Below are 22,398 nucleotides of genomic sequence, written 5' to 3'. Positions count from 1 at the left end.
ACACACGTGCCTTGTATGGCTTACGTGTTGAACCTTGTTGTCAAGCAATTTTTAACACACTATCCCGGCCTAGATGGCCTTCTGCACAGGGCACGAAAACTGTCTGCTCAGTTCCGCCGTTCAACCGCCCCAGCTGACCGACTTGCATCGCTCCAGAAGTCTTTCGGCCTGCCGGTTCATCGCCTGAAATGCGATGTGCCAACACACTGGAATTCGACTCTCCACATGTTACAGCGACTGTGGCAGCACCGCTGAGCACTGGTGCAATATGTCATGACGTATAGCCTGGGCCAACGAGATGCAGAGGTGGGGCAGATCACCCTGATGGAGTGGTCTCAGATCAAGGACCTATGCACCCTTCTGCACAGTTTCGACATGGCGACGAATATGTTTAGCGCTGACAATGCCATTATCATCATGACATCTCCAGTAATTTTCATGCTGGAGCACACGCTAAACACTATTCGGAGTCGGGGGCAGGACAACAGGAAGGGGAGGAAGTACAGGAGGATTCATATGCACAAGGGATAACAACATCACCAAGGTCCAGACGTTCATCATCACCAAGGCGGCAGGCATGGGACGATGGGGGAGAGGGATTAACAAGGGCGCATGGTAGCAGGCAAAATGTTGAGAAAGGTGCAGGAGAACATGAAGAAATGGAGGACGAATGAAGAAATGGAGGGCGAACTGTCCATGGACATGGAAGACTCAGCAGATGAGGGAGACCTTGGTCACATTTCAGTTGAAAGAGGTTGGGGGGAGATGTTAGAGGAAGAAAGAACGGTTAGCACCTCTATGCCACAAACACAGCAAGGACTTGGTCTGCATGGATGCGCAAGACACATGAGCGCCTTCTTGCTGCACTACCTACAACATGACCCTCGAATTGTCAAAATTAGAAGTGATGATGACTACTGGGTTGCCACACTATTAGTACAAGTCCAAATTTTGTGAAATAATTCCAGCCATAGGAAGGGACGCACGTATGCAGGAGTTTCAGCAGAAGCTGTTACTCAATCTTAGCTCGGCTTTTCCACCAAACACCAGTGGTGCACGGAGTAAATCTCCCAGTTGTAACTTGACAAACATGGGACGGTCTCGTCATCAACAGTCTAACCGTATCTGTTGCTGGTAACAGCAATTTTATTGAATCGTTTCATAATTTTTTTAGACCATCCTTTGCAAGGCCAACAGAGACAAGAAGTCTGACACACAGTCAACGGCTGCAGATGATGATACAGGAGTATCTCCAAATGAACATCGATACCATGACTTTGCAACTGGAGCCTTGCTCATTTTGGGCTTGAAATCTTGAAAAATGGCCTGAGCTCTCCACTTATGTCTTGGAGATCTTGTCGTGTCCAGCTGCCAGCGTTGTATCAGAACGTGTCTTCAGTGCTGCTGGGTGTGTGCTGACAGATAAGCGCACGCGTCTGTCCAGTGACAATGTGGACAGACTAACGTTCATCAAGATGAACAAGTCATGGATCCGCAAGGACTTTACCATCCCTGTGTCATCCTGGGGAGAGTAAAGGCTTGTGGATTTGGAATGTGCTTGATGAAAATGTACCTGTCAAGTTTGCAACTGGGGCACAAGTGCTGCCACTGAAGGGGTATCTGTGTGGCCCAATTTTTGGAATAAAAAGGGAGACTCTGCTTGGAGTCCCCCTGCTGTGTTTTTAAAAACGAGCCAAGATGAACAAGTCATGGTTCAACAAAGACTTTGCTAGACCTACCCCGGTGTCATCCTGGGGTCAGTTAAGGCTGGCGTATTTTTGAATGTGCTTGATGCAAATCAAAACATCATGTTTGCAACTAGGGCACAAGTGATGCCACTGAAGTGGTGTGTGTGGCCCAATTTTTGGAAAAAAGGGCGACTCTCCTTGGAGTCCCCCTGCTGTTTTTAAAAATGAGCCAAGATGAACAAGTCATGGTTCAGCAAAGACTTTGCTACCTATCCCTGTGTCATCCTGGGGACAGTTAAGGCTGGCGTATTTTTGAATGTGCTTGATGCAAATCAACAAATCCAGTTTGCAACTGGGGCACAAGTGATGCCACTGAAGTGGTGTGTGTGGCCCAATTTTTGGAAAAAAAGGGCGACTCTGCTTGGAGTCCCCCTGCTGTGTTATTAAAAGCGAGATAAGATGAACAAGTCATGGTTCAGCAAAGACTTTGCTACCTACCCCGGTGTCATCCTGGGGACAGCTAAGGCTGACGTATTTTTGAATGTGCTTGATGCAAATCTACCTGTGAAGTGTACAACAGGGGCACAAGTGCTGCCACTGAAGGGGTGTCTGTGTGGCTTAATTTTTGGAAAAAAGGGAGACTCTGCTTGTAGTAACCCTTGCTGTATTTTTAAAAATGATCCAAGATGAACAGATCTGGGATCAGCAAAGACTTTGCTAGACCTTCCCCGGTGTCATCCTGGGGACAGTTAAGGCTGGCGTATTTTTGAATGTGCTTGATGCAAATCAAAACATCATGTTTGCAACTAGGGCACAAGTGATGCCAATGAAGTGGTGTCTGTGTGGCCCAATTTTTGGAAAAAAGGGAGACTCTGCTTGGAGTCTCCTTGCTGTGTTTTACATGACTTTAGAAGGACATGCCATGCCTATATCTGTGTCTCCTCCTCTTTTTCCTCTTCCAGCTGTTTAGTTTTCGCATGGGTATTTGTCCTTGTCACTTTCCCATGTGTTTGTGTTGTCTTGGGAGTTGTTTGTCACCTTTTGGACACCTTTGAGGGTGTTTTCCAGGTGTTTTTAGGTGTTTGTGATTGCCTCCCATTGTTTTCAATGGGGTTCGAGAGGTTTGTCGAACGGTTTATCGAACGGGGCACTGTTCGACGAACCGAACTCGAACTCTAGGGGGGTGGCTCATCTCTACTTGTGATGAGCCGACTTGTTGACTCCGATATTTTTTCCCGGATGTCCACCTCTTGGCTTTTGCAGTTTGGCAATTTTCTTGGCCGATAGACTGGTCTTGATGAACTGAGGATGCCGTTTCTCTTTTTTTGGATAATGTTCATGGCTGCCCATTGATTCAAACTAGTGATCTTTCTCTTGGGAATCAACCTAATAACACACTGAGCTATAAGTGAATATGAGAAGTTGTAATATGCGGCATACAGGAAAAAACAGATTTTTCAAACATCAGGAGCAAAACAGTAACCATGCAGTCACCTGACAAAAATCTGCATAACTAATCATATGCTAAATAGTTGTAAGCCAAATTTATGTAGGAGATAGCTGAGATGATTATCTATAAAATAGTGGTAGTCTCATGCTCAAATATGTAGTGGATGATGAGATATGGAGCCTGAAAGTCACATGTTCAAAACATTGTTACCCTTTTGCTCATCAGTGTATATTAATAAATTCACTATATGGACAGGAGTATTGCATCCCTCCCCAAAAATACCCAATATTCCTCCTCCCTCTTCTTCTTAACTCCCAATCTCAGCGATCTTCCATTCATTACAGTTAAGTGGGCTTTACACGCTACGATATCGTTAATGAATTATCGTCGGGGTCACGTTGTTTGTGACGAACATCTGAAACGATCGCAAAAGAGGGCAAAATCGTTTGCTTCGGAGAGGTCGTCCTAAATCAAAAAATCGTTTACTGCTCTTTAGCAATGTAGTTAGTCGTTCCTGCGGCAGCACACATCGCTATGTGTGACATCGCAGGAGCGACAAACATCTACCTGTGTCCACCGGCAATGTGTAAGGATGGAGGTGGGCGGGATGTTTATGTCCCGCTCATCTCCGCCCCTCCGCTTCTATTGGACGCCTACCATGTGACGTCGCTGTGACGTCGCACGACCCGCCCCCTTAGAAAGGAGGCGGTTCGCTGGCCAGAACGACGTCGCAGAGCAAGTAAGTGCGTGTGACGCTGCCATAGCGATAATTTTCACTACGGCAGCGATCACCACATATCGGCCGTACAACGTGGGCGGGTGCTATCGCGCTCGACAGCACTAGCAATTGCTAGCGATGTCGCAGCGTGTAAAGCCCGCTTTATTTTCAGTGCACAATCTCCACATCTGAACAATGTCTGTAACTTCTCTATACTACAATAATAAACATGTTCATATTACAAATTACTATTTCCATCTACCATCCATTCCTTCTTTGTGGGAACATCTGGTGTGATCGAGTTTTTAAAATTTTATTCCATGCTAAGTTTAAAATCCTAATGATAGGTTCTCTATAAAGCATAATACTGACATATGATACAGGGCAGTATGGTGGCTCAGTGGTGACAAACTCCATGCAGATGTTCTCACCAAGCACAACATCTACTTGGAAATTGTATGTTCTCCCCGTGTTTGTGTGGGTTTCCTCCCACACTCCGAAGACATCCTGATGGGGAATTTAGATTGTGAGCCCAAATGGGGACAGTGTTGCTGATATAAAGTGGTGTAAAACGCTGTGGAATATGTTGGCACTATATAAAGATAAAGATTATTATTATTATGATACCAGTCCTCCAACATAATCAGACACTTAGGACACTCAGGGTCCGTTTTGTTACCCATCTTTATAATATCTCTGGTGTTAAATAATATACTGAACAATTATGAAATTCAACAACCAGTATTTTTACTGTAGCTCATAAAAGATGAGTATCTAAACTAATGGTCTTCATTTCTTCTTCCTCCATTTCCTTTTTGCTGGAGCAGAGGTCGCCCAACCCTCATTATGGTAGTAAATATTTTGGATACAATACTCTTATTACTGTAATTTTAAAATTTCTCACTAACAAAGCTTTAGCTGCTAATTTCCCTAAAAGTACATCCATTTTTCCTCTGTAAGGCCCGACATAACAATTTAACACTAGAAGTCCCAGAGAGGGGTCATTTAACATTTCTACCTTTGGAACCCAGAGACGGGTCGAATGACCTGAAGGATTTTAGCAAACATCCTATAATCACCGTCTTTTTTGTTCTGTAATTTAGGCCATTACTGTCGCACCACAGGAGGTTGTTGTTTTCCATTGAGTTTAGCCATTTAGTTTCTAGTTAGTTCTATTCAGTTTGGCTAAGGGTCATTTGACCCTCTTTCGGGACTTCAGGGGGGAGCTCGAAATTTCTGGGACTTCTAGTGTTAAAGCCTATACTCTTGGTCTTTCTTTTTTTTTTTTTGAAGACAATATGACCTCCTCATCCTTTTCCTTCCTTTCCTCGGCTGTACTGATACCTGATAAAATCCATTTCTCACACCCATCTAGATGTAGGAATTCAGGAAGAGTCTTCCAAAAATAAAAAGGATTGGAGGCACGCACCGTCATTGCAAGTAGATGCTTTATTCAGACTTCAGGCATCGGGAGGGAGTGAGTGCAGAGCACATCCGGACTACGGCTGCCGTTTCTCACCAGCGGTGGTGCTTCAACGGGTCCATACTGATTAGTGTCAGTTGTGTTACCTTTACGGGATCTTAGAAACGTGACAATTTAAAAACATAATAATATACAAACATCGACAAAAACACTAACAGAATGCAACATTATATATCCTACACTATTCCTTAAACTTAGAAGAATAGTATCATATCATTTTTATCATTTAACCCTAGAGGTCCCATTGCTCTGCTTTCAATGATCCAGCGGGACTCTTTTCTTAGTAGGGCTTTATGAGTGTCTACCCCTGCTGGGGAAGGAATCATTTTTTCTAAACCAGCAAAAGACAAGATTTTGTGTTTCCTGCTTGCACCTCCAGAACATGTTTAATTAGACGCGACACACTTATTCCCGTTATAGTGGAATTTAGGTGTTCTCTAAACCTTACAAACATAGGTCTTATTGTCTTGCCTATGTAGTAGTGCCCGCAGGGACAGTAAACGGCATATACTACATTTTTAGTTTTGCAGGTTATAAAATGTCTCATAGTGTGCTGCTTATCTCCTTGACTTCCATGAGTTGTCTCTGGACTTGATGTCCATATTGGCCTGAAACGACTGTAAGGATACAGATAATTACACGAAACTAAAAAGAATGGCCAAATCTCATTCACAATGGTAACTCCTAATCAACAACATCTATGAAAACAAGCTGAGTTTGAAGCCAGAAAAGATGTCTTCTCTTTTATAAAAATCTATTTCTTTATTGAAGAAATTAAAAACGAACTAAACAATGACAATAAATAGTGGGGATATGCAGAGAACATTCTTCCTCCACAAATCATCCATAAAAGCATGTGTTTCTACCAGAAAAACATTTATAATGGCAAATGACATATCCATTAGCTGTTACTAAAAAGGTTTTATGCCCGGGATGAAAAATGCTTATAGAAGTCACTGGAGGTCACAATTTGTGCAAAAAATAAAGAGATTAATCCAATTGGTTGATCCAAATATTCATATGTGCCGGTCTGAACAAAGTACATCACAACAACTTGTAACCCAGAAATAATATATATTATTGCCCCAACCCAAATGTGCACTATGAGAAAAGAATTATGAGGGCACTAAGGCAGTATGGATGGGATCATCCAAATGCACACCTGAGAATAGCAGCAATGAAAAAGAGGAAAAGGTGATGCGCTAATAAGGAGATCACCAAATGATGGCAATAAATGTACAAAAGTTTATTAGGAAGAAAAAACACCAACACAATTTAAAATCATCTAAAAGCATAAAGTGCAATGAATTTTAGAGGTTTGCTATGATGCAGCAAAAAAAAACCTAAAAGGTATCCACCTCAGAGATTATGGACCATGTACTACAACCACTAATAGACGACAATAATGCATGATAATACAATAAATATAGGAAATAGACAAATGCCTACTACAAAAGTATGCAAAAATAAGCCTGCAAACAACCAAGATGTAAATATCAATCCAGCCAACATAACAAAGTAAGGTAAGGCATAAAACAAAAACCTGTGAGATACAGGTTTAAGTACAAGTTTGCATACCAAACGCCATGATCCTAACCAGGATCACAATGATGAAAAAGGCATACGGGATGATTCCTTCAAGGCAAAAGATGGTAGGATTGCAGTCATGGTAGAGGTGGAGACCTAAAACAGTTCTGTTCTGTTCAGTTCTGTGTTAGGTCTCCACCTCTACCATGACTACAATCCTACCATCTTTTGCCTTTAAGGAATCATCCCGTATGCCTTTTTCATCATTGTGATCCTGGTTAGGATCATGGCTTTTGTTATGCAAACTTGTACTTAAAGCTGTTTTATTTCATCTCACAGGTTTTTGTTTTATGCCTTACTTTACTTTGTTATGTTGGCTGGATTGATATTTACATCTTGGTTGTTTGCAGGCTTATTTTTGCATACTTATGTAGTAGGCATTTGTCTATTTCCTATATTTATTGTATCATCATGCATTATTGTCGGCTATTAGTGGTTGTAGTACATGGTCCATAATCTCTGAGGTGGATACCTTTTAGGGTTTTTTGTTTTTTGCTGCATCATAGCAAACCTCTAAAATTCATTGCACTTTATGCTTTTAGATGATTTTAAATTGTGTTGGTGTTTTTTCTTCCTAATAAACTTTTGTACATTTATTGCCATCATTTGGGGATCTTATTAGCACACCACCTTTTCCTCTTTTTCATTGCAACCCAAATGTGCAAATACGCTAAATAGCAGATATCCACAAAATATTAATGAATAGAATTTTTTGCCTAGAGAATAAATTACTCAGGTGTGATCACTAGGGGGTCACTGTGGTCCAAGAATAAATTAGATCAAAGTTACTGAAAATATATCATAATAAATAGAAAGTTCATAGTATTTATTGCACAGCCCAGAAAGAATATACAGTGGAACCTCAGTTTCCGAGTAACTTGGTGTGCGAGTATTTCGCTTTTTAGCATTGCTGTACGAGCAAATACTCACCACACACACTTCCGGTCTGTACTTTCACCACGCTCTGACCCGCTCTTACAGTCCGCACAAACACACACACACACATATTATGCTCACCTTACCTTCCCTCATCCTGAGTCTTATAGTTCGCCCATACAAGATGTGTATCGGGTAACCATCGCGACGATGGAGGAACTTCCGCTGTCAGCCGCTTCTGAAAGGCAGCGCGCTGACCAATCAGAGGCAAGCGTCTCCTGCCTTTGACGTCAGCGCTCTGGCAGCAGAAGCTCCGGCATCGGTCACGATGGTTACCCGATTCACATCCTGTACCGGCGAACTACAAGAACCGTGAGGCCGGCGATGGAACGGAAGGTAAGGTGAGCATACTATGTGTGTGTGCGTGTTTGTGCATGTTTGTGCATGTGTGGAATGGTAGGGGACCAGGATGGGACATTGAACAAGTTGTGGAACAAATTGTCTGAGCTTGCATTATTTCCTAGGGGAAATTTTGCTTTGCTAGACAAGTAACTTGTTTTACAAGCACAGTCCCAGATCGGATTGTTCTTGTAAACCAAGGGTCCACTGTATATTATTGCACCAACCCAGTCAGAAAGAGGATTTCTCAAATTTTAATCAGTAGGGGTCACTCTGGTTCAAAAAATAAAGTAGATCAATATTAGTGCAAATATATCATAATATATAGAAAGTTCATAGTACAGTGGTACCTCGCTTAACGAGTAACCCTCTTAACGAGAATTTCGCTATACAAGCAAAGCTTTCTGTAAATTTGTAACCCGCTTTACGAGAAAGCTTTGCTGTACGAGCGAAATTCTCACCGCACACACTTCCGGTTTCGTCCATCTACCACACTCTGACCCGCACTTGCAGTCCACACAAACACACACATGTACTCACACACACACGCACGCACATGTAGTAATATGCTCATCTTACCGTCCGTTCCACCACTGGTCTGATGGTTCTTGTAGTTCCTGGGTACATCACGGTGTCCTCGCGGCGAACTACAAGACCCAGGAGAACTGCGATGGAACGGAAGGTAAGGTGAGCATATAATATAACATATGTTTACCTTTCGTTTCATCGCCGGCCTCCTGGGTGCTGTAGTGCGCCGCTCCGCTCCACGCGGTGTCTCTGCATCCATAGCGACGAGGGAGGAACTTCCTGTCACCACTAATGAAAGGCAGAGTGCTGGCCAATCAGAGGCAAGCGGCTCTGCCTTTGACGTCAGTGCTCTGGCCGGGAACTTCCTGCCTCGTCGTTATAGTAACGCGTTACACCGCCCGGCCCCGTACCAGAGAACAACAAGTCCCAGCAGACCGGCGATGGAATGGAAGGTAAGGTGAGCATATAATATGTGTGTGTGCATGCGTGCATGTGTGTTTGTGTGAGTTTGTGTGTGTTTGTGCGTGTTTGTGCGTGTGTGGAATGGCACAATAGGGGACCAGGATGGGACATTTTAGAAGTTGTGGAACGGATCGTCAGCATTGCAATGATTTCCTATGGGAAATCTTGCTCTGCTGAACGAGTACCTTGATTAACAAGCACAGTCCCAGAACAGATTGTTCTCGTTAAGCAAGGTACCACTGTATTTATTGCACAGCCCAGAAAGGATATATATTATTGCACCACCCAGATATACTAAAGTGCTATATTAAAGCCGGATAATAATAGCTTAATATATTGCACTGACCCAAGGGATTGCACAAAGGAACAAAATATCAGACATAAAAAAAAAATGGATATTGCCTATTTTCATATTCAGGTATAGCAATTGAAACTGCTGAAAATATTTTTACCTGTAACATACATATACATATATATAACACCGTGTGATAGGCTCTACAAAATAATCAAGCAAAAAATATAAGGAATTAAAGAGCCAAATCGAGGTGTATCTAGGAATACAGCAGAGCAGTTAGCTTATCGGAAGTGAACAAAGCAGCCAAGATAGATCCAGAATATCAGGCTGAGGACAAATACCATACAGCCAAGATACAGACACAGTGTCAGGCTAAGAAAAATACTGTGCAGGATGTGTGTGAGGAGGAACAGATACCTTGATGCGTTTCGCTGGGAGGCTTCTTCATGAGGGTAGTAGTGGGATGTACAGAGGGGGATTTTATACCTCTCACCTCGGCCAGATATGTCGGCGCTCGTGTCTGCACCGCCCGGACCGGAAGTCCATGCTGCGGTGTCCTACGTCACTTCCCTCCACTCTCAATAGGAAAGTGGAGGGGAGGGAGTTACAGGACGCATTGGCATGACAACCAATATGGAGGCTGCAAAACCGAGCACACACCGCAGGAAGTACAGGGTGTAATGCACTCATCACTCCCCAAGCTCAAGAAAAGGGGAGGGGAGCGAGGAGTGACACGTCACCATGTAATCACACTAGCCCATAATAAAAGAAAGGAGACTGATCTATCTCCTGGAAGATTTAATCTAAGGAACAATTCAACATATGTTCACATGGACATAATAAACTAACAAACATTTACTATTTAAAGGGTGATAATCAGAAATTAATACATATATAATAAAATTCATTAATTATATACGGATAAAGATATATACAGTTAGGTCCAGAAATATTTGGACAGTGACACAAGTTTTGTTATTTTAGCTGTTTACAAAAACATGTTCAGAAATACAATTATATATATAATATGGGCTGAAAGTGCACACTCCCAGCTGCAATATGAGAGTTTTCACATCCAAATCGGAGAAAGGGTTTAGGAATCATAGCTCTGTAATGCATAGCCTCCTCTTTTTCAAGGGACCAAAAGTAATTGGACAAGGGACTCTAAGGGCTGCAATTAACTCTGAAGGCGTCTCCCTCGTTAACCTGTAATCAATGAAGTAGTTAAAAGGTCTGGGGTTGATTACAGGTGTGTGGTTTTGCATTTGGAAGCTGTTGCTGTGACCAGACAACATGCGGTCAAGGAACTCTCAATTGAGGTGAAGCAGAACATCCTGAGGCTGAAAAAAAAGAAAAAATCCTTCATAGAGATAGCAGACATGCTTGGAGTACCAAAATCAACAGTCGGGTACATTCTGAGAAAAAAGGAATTGACTGGTGCGCTTGGGAACTCAAAAAGGCCTGGGCGTCCACGGATGACAACAGTGGTGGATGATCGCCGCATACTTTCTTTGGTGAAGAAGAACCCGTTCACAACATCAACTGAAGTCCAGAACACTCTCAGTGAAGTAGGTGTATCTGTCTGTAAGTCAACAGTAAAGAGAAGACTCCATGAAAGTAAATACAAAGGGTTCACATCTAGATGCAAATCATTCATCAATTCCAAAAATAGACAGGCCAGAGTTACATTTGCTGAAAAACACCTCATGAAGCCAGCTCAGTTCTGGAAAAGTATTCTATGGACAGATGAGACAAAGATCAACCTGTACCAGAATGATGGGAAGAAAAAAGTTTGGAGAAGAAAGGGAACGGCACATGATCCAAGGCACACCACATTCTCTGTAAAACATGGTGGAGGCAACGTGATGGCATGGGCATGCATGGCTTTCAATGGCACTGGGTCACTTGTGTTTATTGATGACATAACAGCAGACAAGAGTAGTCGGATGAATTCTGAAGTGTACCGGGATATACTTTCAGCCCAGATTCAGCCAAATGCCGCAAAGTTGATCGGACGGCGCTTCATAGTACAGATGGACAATGACCCCAAGCATACAGCCAAAGCTACCCAGGAGTTCATGAGTGCAAAAAAGTGGAACATTCTGCAATGGCCAAGTCAATCACCAGATCTTAACCCAATTGAGCATGCATTTCACTTGCTCAAATCCAGACTTAAGACGGAAAGACCCACAAACAAGCAAGACCTGAAGGCTGCGGCTGTAAAGGCCTGGCAAAGCATTAAGAAGGAGGAAACCCAGCGTTTGGTGATGTCCATGGGTTCCAGACTTAAGGCAGTGATTGCCTCCAAAGGATTCGCAACAAAATATTGAAAATAAAAATATTTTGTTTGGGTTTGGTTTATTTGTCCAATTACTTTTGACCTCCTAAAATGTGGAGTGTTTGTAAAGAAATGTGTACAATTCCTACAATTTCTATCAGATATTTTTGTTCAAACCTTCAAATTAAACGTTACAATCTGCACTTGAATTCTGTTGTAGAGGTTTAATTTCAAATCCAATGTGGTGGCATGCAGAGCCCAACTCGCGAAAATTGTGTCACTGTCCAAATATTTCTGGACCTAACTGTATCAATTCATGTGTAAAATGATATGCAATATCTACAAAAAAGTGACAAAATTAATAATACATATATATATATATATATGTGTGTGTGTAAAAATAAATACATACAACAAAAGGTGAAAAATCATATATATATATATATATATATATATATATATACACACACACACACACACACAGTATATATATTAAGACCTACGAAAACATACATACACCCATATAAGAGAGTATGTATAAATATACTAATAGATATGTATTTAATATATAATTGATTATGTAAAAAGGTGAATATGTATCTATGCATGTAAATATATCCGAAAAAATAAAAAATAAACAAATATGTAAGTTCATGTGTATGAATATATACCATAAGTAAGTGAAAAAAATTGACATATATATATATATATATGTAAAATTAATTATACAAAAGACATGAAAATATATGTGTAAATATATACATAAAAATATAAAAATGTGTAAGTTCGTGTATATGTTATAATGAGAAAAGAATATAAGAACATACATATATACATATTTAAATATATATACAAAAAATGTGAAGAGCGGAAAAAAAAGTTATAAAAATGTCCATGTAATATATATATTTAAAATATATACAAAAATTGTGAAAAGTGGAAAAAAGAAGTTATAAAAATGTCCATGTATCCATCTGCACTTTCTCTGTCTCAAGTTGGATGATCTGTAATATTTATAATAGTATCCTCCATTTAAATCCAAAAATCTGTTGTATGGATTCCTGTGGGGACCCGCTACAAACAAATCCCCAATGTTGGCTCTGGGCGTGTGACAGAGCGTTCCTGACCACGCTTCATTACTTCAGCACACCAGACAGGTTTTGACTCCTGTGGTCTGTGAATTCTGCTAGCGGGCACTGTAACCAGTGCAAACTATATACAAGAGCAGTCCTGATCACACGTAGTCCAGTGATCCATTTTTAAACAAGAAAACATTATCAGCAAAGTTATCAATGCTATCAAACCGGTTAAATATTTTCAAGCAAATTAACTATTTACATTCCTTCAGATACTTTTTACTCTGTGGCACCAGGTCTGCGGCTTCCCAGCTCAGGGCAGTCCATGTGCCCCGGCACGCCGTAGCTCAGACCCAGTGTCTGTGTGCCCTGGTCACAGGATGCAATGTTTGTTATGCTGACTGGTTCCAGTTCCCGTTCGGGTGTGCACTCCGGTGCAGCTTCATCCAAGAGCTGGGTTTTTACATTCAGGGCGTACCAACCCCTTTCACCCTTATGTCGGGAGTACAACACTGCATCACCTGGGTACAGGTCGCGACCAGGATGACCCTTCTGTAGGTGGGCAACAATGTCTCGCCGGGAGACAAAGATGTCGTTTGCGAGACCGGGCTCGCTAATGAAGCCCCATCCCCGCTCCAGGTCAAACTTGATCACTATCCCGTGCCTCAGAGGTCCCCACTTGGAAGGTCGGGCTTTGCGGAGCTGCTGATTAGCAGCCATGTTGCGGGCCTCCATTGCATTCCATTTGGCCTGGCGCTGCTCCTGCTCCACAAGCAGTTTGGTCAGCTGCTGTAGGCAAGACACCTCGATGACGCTTTTGGACAGGTTGGGCTGCAGAGAGGCCGCCAGTTCTTTTCCGCCACCAGCCATGACATCCCTGGCAAAACATTGAGAAACCTGACCGGGTACAAGGGCTGGGGGAGTTGCAAAGGGTCCCACCAGGGTGTCCTCAGCTATCAGGGCAACAGGGGTTGTCACTACCGTTACCTCTCTGGTGCCAGTCTTCTTCTCCGCTAGGGTCGGTGTCGCCCGTTCCATAAGAGCACGCCCCTCTGCCACCACCCTGCCACTTCTGGACGGTACCCTCCTGGAGCTCCAACAGCCGGCATCCCAGCTGCTTCACCTCCTCTAGAAAGTCCAGGGCTAGGGCTGGTCGCAGTAACGGTGCATCTCCTGGACGGCCAGGGAGCCTGTCACTTCCAGCTTCCACCCTGCGCTCCAGTTTGTCCGGTTGCTGCTCGCTATGGCGCGTTATGAGTTCTTCTGCGCAGTTATCCCATGTTCTTTTACTTCCTGGGAAGGTGGGACTTCTGGGCACTTTGGTAAGGGTGGCTTTACACGCTGCGATATCGTGACCGATATCGCTAGCATGGGTACCCGCCCCCATCGGTTGTGCGACATGGGCAAATCCCTGCCCGTGGCGCACAACATCGCGCGGACCCGTCACACTACTTACCTGCCCTGCGACGTCGCTGTGACCGGCGAACCGCCTCCTTTCTAAGGGGGCGGTTCATTCAGCCTCACAGCGACATCACAGCTGCGTCACTAAACTGCCGCCCAATAGAAGCGGAGGGGCGGAGATGAGCGGGACGAACATCTCGCCCACCTACTTCCTTCCGCATTGCGGGCGGGAGGCAGGTAAGGAGAGGTTCCTCGTTCATAAGGTGTCACACGGAGCGATGTGTGCTACCGCAGGAACGAGGAACAACTTCGTTACTGCTGCAGCAACGATATTAGAGAATGGACCCCCATGTCACTGATGAGAGATTTTGCACGTTTTTACAATGATGCAAAATCGCTCAAAGGTGTCACACGCAACGGCATCGCTAAAGCGACCGGATGTGCGTCACAAATTCTGTGACCCCAACGAGATCACTTGAGCGTGTAAAGCGGTCTTTAGTTTCATTTGTCTGTGATTGCTGCAGGGGGCGGGCAGGGCTTTTCGCGCCATACCACTACCCAGCCCATGAAGGGCGAATATGCCCAAGCCATCTGATTACACATGGCACCTGTTCTTTTTAATAGACGCCAGTGCAGTCCTTTTTACAGTCTTTAAGGTGCACAGTACCCGTTGTAACAGGCACGAAATCCTGTTCGTGATGCCAAGTTGACGTGCCCGCACCGGGGCCGTGGGGCCCTTATTACCGGGCCGGTTCGAGTCTTGGGGTAGGATGTTGAGGTGGCAAAGCCCGGTTTTTACAAGGGATGATAGTTATTCGTTACGCCACCTCTGGTACTCGGCCAGGGATAGCCGACGCTGCGGGATGAGACCTCTGGGGCAGATGGTGATGCAGCTGAGTTGTTATAGCTCTCCACAGGAGAGCTTGGCCCCAGGGCTGATGGGGGTAGTAATCGGTGATGGCGGGGGTGCAGGGTTGGAGGCGCAGGTGAATGATGGAGTGACACAGGGATGCAGCCTCATGGTTTTTACTCACTGTAGCAGGTTCCAAGGTAACACGACTAGTCAGTGACCATCTTTGGAGTGCTGGGTTCCACTGTGAAGGGCTCTAGTCAATCCTGGGTAGTTCAGAGGTAAAGACCGGTGGACCCTTCTTATGTTCCTTCCCTGGTCGCCTTCCTGCACTGACTTCTCGCTCGCCTGTCCCGCGCCTTTGCACCCAGTGCCATGAGCCTGTGTCTGCGGACCCTGTCAGGTGGCTTGAAGCTCTATCCCTTGACCCTATATGGTCACCTTCCAGCGGATTAGTTTGTGGAGTTGGCTTCGGTACTAGCTGTATCCTCTGCCTCCGGTTTTACTAGATGAGCATGTTGGTTCTTCTCCTCTAGTCTAGGGACCGGATCCCCGTTTGCAGCCAAGTCCCTCCACTCCAATATATCGTATGTGGAGCAAGACCACAGGTGTATGGCAAACTTCCCGTAGGCTCTAGGACCCCTTCTCTCTTGTGCCTGAGCCGAGCTGCACCAGCTCCAGGCCACAGGTCTTCACTCCTCCACTGCTCCTTCCCTCTGTCTCACTTTCTACAGTCTGATCCCAATAACTAGACTCCACCCCCAGCCTGGCTCTGACTGTGCGTTCCTATGGCGATATCAAAGGTGCAACTTGGGTTTCCAGATTTGTGAATTTTGGGAAGCATGTAGAATGTGCTTATTCTTGGACTCACCGGTATCAGTTCATCAGTTCTTATGGATATGTCAGGCAGACAAGAGGCCAACTTCTTAAGTTCCTTGTAATAGTCCTGTGAAGGGTCAGACTCCAATTTTTTTATAGTAGCATGTGTCCATCAGTTGTCTGTGTGCTTCCTTCATGTAGTCTGATTTGTTCATCATGACTATTGCACCCCGCTAGTCTGCAGGTTTAATGATGATTTCTTTGTTGGTTTTCAAAGATTTTATGGCCCTTCTCTCCTGGGCACTGATGTTGGATGGTTGCCTCCTGTGTGTGTCTAGGATACTGGATTTTACCAAATGTCTGAAAGTGTCTATATAAATATCCAAATGAGGGTTGAGTCCAGGTGCAGGTGTCCAATCTGATCTTTTCTTGTTTGTCAAGATTCGTCTTCCTTCAGTCTGGGTGGATTCCGAATCATCTGCATCGTTAAAATATTCCCTGAGGCGTAGTCTCCTGAAGTAATCTTCCATGTAGCTGCAGAGTTCAGTTTTGTCTATAGCTTTAGTAGGACAAAATGAGAGTCCCCTAGAAAGCACAGCAAGTTCCACTTTGTTGGGTTTGTAATCCGAAAGATTGATAACACAGTTTTGTGTCTTGAATGGAGTGGTTGTGAGCAAGGATGGTTGACCTTAGGGAGATCAACATCCACTACTGTGGAGACACCATCACGTGTTTCTCAACGCAGTGATTCTAGAGCAATGCCCCCTGGGAAATATTCAAAGCAAGAAGGCCTGCGGAGACACCATCACATGTTTCTCAACGCTGGCAGGAAACTAGCCAGGTCTTTCACCGGGAAGGAACAACCACGGGAAGGGCAGTCTCCAGTCAAGGAGACCACCTATGCCAAACATGGTATCCATCCACAGACAGCCGTTTTGGGGTATTTGCCCCTCATCAGTGTGGAGTAGGAATCTGGCTAGTGGGACATTGCCTAGTAAAAGACTATGTGAGCAAGGATGGTTGACCTTAGGGAGATCAACATCCACATCCATCAACATCCATCCACAGACAGACATAGCCAGATTCCTACTCCACACTGATGAGGGGCAAATACCCCGAAACGGCTGTCTGTGGATGGATACCATGTTTGGCATAGGTGGTCTCCTTGACTGGAGACTGCCCTTCCCGTAGTTGTTCCTTCCCGGTGAAAGACCTGGCTAGTTTCCTGCCAGCGTTGAGAAACATGTGATGGTGTCTCCGCAGGCCTTCTTGCTTTGAATATTTCCCAGGGGGCATTGCTCTAGAATCACTGCGTTGAGAAACACGTGATGGTGTCTCCGCAGTGGTGGATGTTGATCTCCCTAAGGTCAACCATCCTTGCTCACATAGTCTTTTACTAGGCAATGTCCCACTAGCCAGATTCCTACTCCACACTGATGAGGGGCAAATACCCCGAAACGGCTGTCTGTGGATGGATACCATGTTTGGCATAGGTGGTCTCCTTGACTGAAGACTACCCTTCCCGTGGTTGTTCCTTCCCGGTGAAAGACCTGGCTAGTTTCCTGCCAGCGTTGAGAAACATGTGATGGTGCCTCCGCAGACCTTCTTGCTTTGAATGGAGTGGTTGTCCAAGTTGTTAGGTTTTGGCTTTGTTTTCAACCTGTTTGTATTAAGTCTTGAATTGAGGCGCAGTCTGTGTAGCTTCTTTTCCTTGTTGTGAATCAAAAGGGTTCGTAGTCTGTAGTAGTATTGTTGTACTTTTTGCTCTGTGCTTTCTGGAAGTGTCTTCCTTTGTGTTTCAAATTCCCTCTGGATTTTACTCTTGATGCTGTAGAAGACATGCAAAAGGTGGTTCCTTAAGGCCCAGTCACACTAAACAACTTACCAGCGATCCCAACAATGATACAACCTTATAGGGATCGCTGGTAAGTTGCTACGAGGTCGCTGGTGAGATGTCACACTAAGCGACGCTCCAGCGATCCCACCAGCAACCTGACCTGGCAGGGATCGCTGGAGTGTCGCTACACGGGTTGCTGGTGAGCTGACACACAGGCAGATCTCACCAGCACCCAGTGACCAGCCCCCAGCCAGCAGCGCCGCGTGGAAGCGATGCTGCGCTTGGTAACTAAGGTAAATATCGGGTAACCAACCCGATATTTACCTTGGTTACCAGCGCACACCGCTTAGTGCTGGCTCCCTGCACACCTAGCCACAGTACACATCGGGTTAATTACCCGATGTGTACTCTGCTACGTGTGCAGGCAGCAGGAGCCGGCTTCTGCGGACGCTGGTAACCACGGTAAACTTTGGGTAACCAAGAAGCCCTTACCTTGGTTACCCGATATTTACCTTCGTTACCAGCGTCCACCGCTCTCACACTGCCAGTGTCGGCTCCCTGTTCCCTGCACTCCTAGCCACAGTACACCCGATGTGTACTGTGGCTACGTGTCAGAACATTCTAAAAGGTGCAGGAAAAGACCGCCACCATCAGCCGTCCGGGGAGAACACAACATCAACACTGCAGCCGGCTGCGGGACCCGTTCATCCGGCCGTTTTGGTTTACCAGAGACTTTGTCAGTGATTGTCTGAGTGAGTACACCAGTGCCGTCCAGCACCGCGCCGCGCAGTCCCTGCACCCCAGCCATCCAGCCTCGCCGTCACACCACCGGGCCCCGGGAACACCAAACCCCCTACCCACGGAGGGGATAACATCCCAGCTGCAACCTACCATCTCTCCCGGGATCCCCGTTACCAGCAGCGGTGGTGCCATCATCACCACGACCCGTGGGTGGCGTCACGGACAATCTCCCTAAACCAATCACCCCCTTTCAATCACGGGCGAGGAGTGCTGCTCGAGTCCCCGGGTCCGGCCCACCGCTCGAGCCACCGAGCAGCAGCAGTAGCAGCCCCGGACCAGAGTGTGGCGAGCGCGCCCCACCGCCCGCGACACATGTTTGGTACGTTTTTGCACGTACTGGCGGCACAGAGACACGTACCCTATGGTAATGTGATGCCCTGGCCGGGCCAGGTAGTCACAGATAGGGCCCCGCATTACACCTTTCCCTCACAGGTAACACACAGCCAACCATTTAAACCCTAGTCACCCCCTCAGGGCTTGATGGACACACCAGGGGGCAGAACCAGGCGGTTGGAAGACGCCCACCTAGAAGTTCAGACAGCCCAGGGGCGAGAAAGTACACAGACAGTCAAGTTCAGACAGTGCAGTTCTAGAGTTCAAGGATAGTGGAGGTCAGGCCTGTGTCTGGGCCTGAGGAAAACTGTGAGGTACCAGGGTAGGAGCCCTGGTGCCTTTGGATAGGAGGCAGACGGTGGTCTCCGTCTACAGGAGCCGGGAAGACGGCTCGGTGGAACCGAGGTGGACTGGGACAGGGTAGTGGCCCGCTGGTACCGACCCAGGGAACCGACTCGGAAACCGGAGCACAAAGGGGGGTACTCAGACCCTGAAGCTAGGTCCAGAAGCGACTGGGGGCTAGCTAATTAACTGATTGCGGCCAGGACTAGAGGTCCTGTCCCACCCAAAGTCCCGACTGAAGGCAACAGCCCATCGAGGGGGATAATAGGCCACCGCCACGGCTCAGGGATCCCACGGGCCAGCGTCTGCTGGCAAAGGGCTCCTTAGGCAACCACAAGCTGGGAGCGGACTCCTGAAGTTGCAAGCACAGGCAGTCCACCATCTTAAACAGCAGGTGCAGGAGAAAGATAGAGGCCACCAGCCAGGTGGGGGAACCCGAACGCAGCCGGCTGCGGGCACCGACCACCATCATCTTGGTTTACCAGAGACTCATGTGTTTCTTCCATAGTGAGTACACCAGCATCCTGCAGTCGCTCATCTCCCTGCACCACCACATCCCCAACGGATCCCGGGGCCACCATCCCTGCCCATGGAGGGGTTAACAACTTGTTGCGCAACATCTCCCCCGGGTGCCCCGTAACAGCAGCGGTGGTGTCCAATATCATCACATCCCGTGGGTGGCATCACGAACTCCGTACAGCTCAACCCGTACATATACGTCCTACATCCACCATCCCATCAAACCCCTTTTTGGTTGAAGTGATTGCGAGACCCCCAGGTCCGGAGATCCTCGAGCCACCCACAGAAGGACCGGATCCGAGCAGCTCGGCTGCTGAAAGCGGGGCGGTACAGTAACAGGCACACACACGTAAAACTACATGGAATGTGTGTCCATATCGTTTGTACGTCTGTGCGTTTTTCCACATGCTCAACAGGTCCGTTTTTCTCCGGCATCACGCAGGCACGGACCCACTAAAGTCAATGGGTCCGTGCCTGCACGTATGTGACACGTAGCATGTCTGTGTTCTACCTGTACCATCCGTGTGCATTTTTTTGGGTGAATTCTGGATGCGATGTCTGTCAATCTCCCTCTGTCAGTCGGTCGGTATCTTTCGCTGTCAGATGGTCACTCTGTCTGTCTGTCTCTCTCCCTGTCTGTCCCTCTCTGTCCATCGGTCGGTCTCTCCCCCTCTCGCATACTCACCGATCCCCGATCACTGTCGCGGCGCTGCACGGCTGTCAAAAACCTCCGGCGGCTTTTACTTTTTTGAAAATGCCGGGCCGCTCATTATTCAATCTCGTATTCACAGCTTCCTCCGCCCACCGGCGCCTATGATTGGTTGTAGTCAGACACGCCCCCACGCTGAGTGACAGCTGTCTCACTGCAACCAATCACAGCCGCCGGCTGGCGGGTCTATATCATGCAGTAAAATAAATAAATAAATAAGCAAAAATGACATGCGGTCCCCCCCCAAATTTGATACCAGCCAGGGTAAAGCCACACGGCTAAAGGCTGGTATTCTCAGGATGGGGGCTCCACGTTATGGGGAGCCACCCAGCCTAACAATATCAGCCAGCAGCCGCCCAGAATTGCTGGATCCATTAGATGCCACATTTCCGGGACTCTACCCAGTTCATCCCGAATTGCCCTGGTGCGGTGGCAATCGAGGTAATAAGGGGTTAATAATGACAGGCGTCTCCCCGAGATACCTTACATGATTAACCTGTAAGTTAAAGAAAATAAACACACACATCCAAATAATCCTTTATTTGGAATAATACACAAAAACAAACACCCTCTTTCACCACTTTATTAAACCACAAATACCCATCCAGGTCCGGCGTAATCCACAGAGATCCCACGACGCTCTCAGCTCTGCTACATGAAGGTGACAGGAGCGGCCACATACCATAACCGCTCTCTGTCAGCTCCACGCAGCAACTGAGGTGAGCCGCGCGATCAGCGATGACGTCACTCATGTTACTCGCGGCCACCGCTGGATCCTCCGTGACAGCAAGTCGCCCAAGTGACTGAAGTGAGCTGAGCGATCTGCAAAAAAGTCACAGGTGAGTTGCGGTCTCAGATGGAGGACTCCAGCTAGCTGCGGGTAGCCTGAGTGACGGCAGCGATAATCACGCCGCTAACTTCAGCCACTCAGGGGATTATCGGTCACTGGTGAGTCCTTCACGGGAAACCGCTAATCAGGACGCCACACACAGACAGAGCCGTGTTATGACAATGAAGTCGGGTGACGTTCATCAGAGTTCATTCTCATCGCGCGTCTCTGTCTGTGTCTGCTGTCAGTGGGTATGTAGCAACGACATTTTGCCACACAAACGGATCATTTCAAACGGACACCACACGGACATTACACGTACGTATCTCACGCATACACAGACATTCCACACGCACACACGGCGAGCATACGCCATCACACGGATGTCACACGTACCGGAGAAACGCCCATAAAAAACAGAACATGGACCCGAAAAATGGAACGTGAAACACGTATGTGTTTTTTGCGGAAGTGTGGCAGAGGCCTCAAACACACACACAGTGCTCTGCTCTTACACACACTGCGATCTGCTCTTACACATACACACACTGCGCTCTGCTCGCACACACACACTGGGCTCTGCTCTCACACACACTGCACTTTGCTCACACATACAGTGCTCTGCTCTCACACACACTGCACTCTGCTCTCACACATACACACACACACACTGGGCTCTAACACACACTGCACTTTGCTCTCACATACAGTGCTCTGCTCTCACACACACTGCTCTCTGCTCTCACACACTGCGCTGTGCTCATACACACACTGCGCTCTCTTCTCACCCACACTGCTCTCTGCTCTTACACACAGACACTGTGCTCTGCTCATTCTCCCCTCCCCCATTAAAGAGAGTTGTTATAGGGATTTAAATTGATAGTGAAACATTAAAAAATAGGCGAACTACCTCTTTAAAGCAGGAATTGGTACTTTTGGCAGTGTGGACAGGTGTCATTTTCTTGATGGAAAATGAAATTTCCATCTCCAAAAAGCTTGTCGGCAGAGGGAAGCATGAAGTGCTCTACAATTTCCTGGCAGACGGCTGCATTGACTTTAGTCTTGAAAAAACACAGTGGACCTACACCAGAACATGACATGGCTCCCCAAATCACTCC

The sequence above is a fragment of the Anomaloglossus baeobatrachus genome, unplaced genomic scaffold (genome assembly GCF_048569485.1).
Source record: "Anomaloglossus baeobatrachus isolate aAnoBae1 unplaced genomic scaffold, aAnoBae1.hap1 Scaffold_170, whole genome shotgun sequence".
Lineage (NCBI taxonomy): Eukaryota > Metazoa > Chordata > Amphibia > Anura > Aromobatidae > Anomaloglossus > Anomaloglossus baeobatrachus.
This window is presented reverse-complemented; position numbering follows the sequence as displayed.